Source organism: Humulus lupulus, chromosome 6, assembly GCF_963169125.1.
Source record: "Humulus lupulus chromosome 6, drHumLupu1.1, whole genome shotgun sequence".
NCBI classification, from domain to species: Eukaryota; Viridiplantae; Streptophyta; class Magnoliopsida; order Rosales; family Cannabaceae; genus Humulus; species Humulus lupulus.
In genome coordinates, this window is record NC_084798.1 from 136,162,415 (window position 1) to 136,166,123 (window position 3,709).

Below are 3,709 nucleotides of genomic sequence, written 5' to 3' on the forward strand. Positions count from 1 at the left end.
CAAAAATTTAGAAAATTGTTTGTCAAGATTAGCCTTTCGAAACCGTTGAGGATATGGTATTTTTGGCATGGGCACTGAGTATTTTGGTTTTTCTGGTTTTGGAAGGTCTTTAGTAACTCCTCTTGAATTGGACTTGTAACATGCTTATCCATTGTCTTCTTCTTCTTGTCATCTACTGTAGGTCCTTCATACTCAGTCCCACTCCTCAGGGATATTGCATTACACTATTCTTTAGGATTTACCTCAGTGGAACTAGGAAAATTTCCTTGTTGTCTACTAGAAAACAATTAAGCCAATTGACCTATTTGTGTCTCCAAACTTCTGATAGATTCCCTGGTTTCAGCCATGAACTAGTTCAGTACGTCGGGCTTTATTTCAGGTTGTGTTGAAGGATGTGGTGGTGGATGAGATGGGTGTAGGTTTTGATCATAATATTGTCCATAAGTCAATTGATGAGGGGTTTGTTGAGGTGGATATTGTGCATATTGTTGTTGTAACCCTTGATTATTTTTTCAAGATAGATTAGGATGATTTTTCCAAGCAGGTGTATAGGAATTTGAGTAAGTGTTTGGTGCGGGTCTTGAAAAATTACCTATAACCTTTGCCTGTTCCAAGGACATATTATTCACATCAGTTGAGCAACTAGCTGTGCTCGGGCATTGTTTGTAAGAATGAGGTCCTCCACAAATCTCACAACTCATGACATTCTGTACTTGCATTGCTTGTGCAGCGAGATTAGTTTGTTGTAGTTGTTTGGTTAGAGATGCTACTTGAGCGGTTAAGAGCACAATTAGATCAACTTCTAAGACTCCTGCTACTTTCTTATTCTCTCGCTCAATAGGCCAGTTATAATTATTCATAGCCATCTCTTCCAACAACTCATATGCCTCATTAGCGCTTTTTCTCATAAATGCTCCTCCAGATGCTGCATCTATAATTGTCCTTGTATTTCCCCCCAAACCATTATAAAAAGTATGTACTAACAACCACTTCTCTATTCCATAATGTGGGAATTTTCTTTTTGATTCCTTAAATCGTTCCCATGCATCATACAAAGACTCCCCATCCAGCTGATGGAAATTGTTAACCTCTCCTCTTATTCTGGCTGACTTAGCAAGAGGAAAATAGCTGGCAAGAAACTTTTGAGCCAAATCTTCCCAAGTAAGTATAGAATTGGCTTGTAATGAATTCAACCAACTCTTAGCTCTATCCCTTAGTGAAAATGGAAAGAGTCTCAATCTTAAAATTCCATTACTAACCCCGTTCATCTTAAATGTAGCACATAACTCCAAAAAGTTTATGATATGTAGATTTGGATCCTCATTTGGTAACCCTCCAAATTGAACACAGTTTTGTACCATCTGAATAATTTAGGGCTTTATTTCAAAATTATCCGCCTCTACAGTAGGAGGTTGAATACTTGAATTTATCCTTGTAACATTAGGGAGTACATAATTCCTTAGTGGTGGATCTGCCTCAGCTACATTACTTATATTTGCATTGTTGTTCACACCATTATTCACGTTTTCAACCATGGTGAATTCCAACATTTTCTTTATTTTTCGGTTCTATTTGCACGTTTCTTCAATTTCCAGATCTATTGGTATAATCTCCTTTTATCTATTTCCTCTCATATACCAACAATTCCTGAAATACAATATAACCTTGAATAGAATAAATGTTAAACAGAAATAAAATGAAATAAAACAATACAACCAAATTAGAACAAATAACAATTAACTGTGATATTGGAAATTAAGTCCCCAACAACGGCGCCAAAACCTTGATCGTGAAAATATGATACGCAAGGGCACGCAATCCATTCAAGTAATATAGATGATAAATAGAGTATTGTTCCCACGAAGACTATCTTCCAAGTACCACTAATTGTTCTTTAAATTTCTATTTGGCAACTAAGAATTTGACTTTTAAATTTAATTTTAAATATGAAAATACTTTAAACAAGTTAACAACTAAATAAAAGATTTAAATCACCATGAAAAAGACCTAGGGTGTTAATTTCATCAACTTTCTATTCTACTAATTGTATTAATCAATTCTATATTTCTTTCTTTCTATTCTAATAGCAGGTTAACATAAATCGATTCCTATTCTTTTTCAAGATATAAGATCTCAGCCTATATGCAGGTTTTCTATATCTCTGTGATAAACTTAAACATATAGAATGCATTAAGCATGGAAACCTAATTACTACACACGTCATACAGGTACTTTCGTCAGATATGCAACCTATGTCTATATAATGATAGCATATTCAATTCTCATCTTTCAAATTTTGAATCAAAATCATTAAATCAAGACAATAGTGATCAAGTATTTACTAGCATTAAACACACATTATATAGATCAGAATAGAGAGGAAAAATCAAAAGAATATCATAATTCAATTAGATAGAAATCCAAGTGACTACATTAAACCCTAGATAAAAAAAAATTAGTTCATATCAGACATGACTAAATCAACCCAATAATTATTCATAAACATAAAATTCATAAACTTGAAGAATAAATAAAAAAAAACTGCAGTACATTTAACCTAAGAACTACTATTAGTCTCTAAAAACGTAATTAAAAAGTGACCTCATGACCTAATTAAACCTTAAACACCAATTTATAATAAAAAATACAAGTTTCTGAATTTTTCCTTGTGCGGGCCGCGACTTGGCATTTTCTGGGTCGCAGCCCGTGTCTATTCCTGGCCCTGTTCTTCTCGTATTTTGGCTTCAGGCGCTACGACTCAGCTTAAGCAAGTCGTGGCTCGTGTCTAATCTTCTCCTGAGCTTAGCCTATATTTCCTCTTGAGTCGCGACTTGTAAGCCCAAGTCGTGACACTAATTCTTTCCATCAACATACACGTCTCAAACTTCCCATCAAGTCGCGATTTTAATTAAATTTTTCTCAGATTTGATCCTTCAGTTCATCTCTTCATCAAAAATCGTCCTTGAAGTATCCTTGATATCATTTTTAGTCCAATAACAGCCAAAAGCCTCGTTTTTCCACCATTTAGCTTCTTTTTGTATTTTTTCTCATGATTCATCACACCAACCTACAACAAAGACAAACACAAGCGTAATCTTGAACAAAATACACATAAACACTCAAGATTACCACAAAAACACTCTCTAAAATGACCCTAAAATGAAGTTATCAATGATATTTGTCTTTATAAAACCGAAAATGAAAACACTAAATCAAAAATATTTGTCAAATCTTAAATTTCCAAATATGGATTTTACAGTAACAAAACAACAACAACAAAACTAAAGATTCTCATTACCTCTCTTGCTAGAAATCAAAGATCCAAAACAATAGCTACACTCTTTGAACAACCTAATGGTTTTCGAAACCCACATCAAGACAAAAGAAGTAAAAAGTTTACTCTTAGAATCAATGGATGGAGAAGAATAATGAAATCAACACTAAGAACCAATACCCACCCTTAGGGATTTCGAAATCCCTAACTACCTCTTCCTCTTGTTTTCTTTCTTTCTCCCCTTCGTCTTTGTCTCTTCCTCTCTTCCTTCCCTCTTCCACGAGCTCTCTCTCTCTCTCCTCTCTCTAAGGTGCGCCAGCTCCAAAAATGGGCTCTCAAGTCTCACTCATTTCCTTTTATTTACCCTAGAGTCTACTATCCAAGCTGATGAGAAAAGGAAACTAACCAAATCCCTTTCCCTTATTCCTTTCTTTA

General features: G+C 34.6%; 1 non-coding gene across 1 annotated transcript; it reads left to right on the forward strand.

Moving 5' to 3' along the window:
• Nucleotides 1–996: 996 nt before the first annotated feature.
• On the forward strand, nt 997–1,103 carry LOC133787431 (small nucleolar RNA R71). Its single transcript, XR_009872454.1, has one exon. It is a non-coding gene; the product is annotated as a small nucleolar RNA R71 (small nucleolar RNA).
• Nucleotides 1,104–3,709: the final 2,606 nt, after the last annotated feature.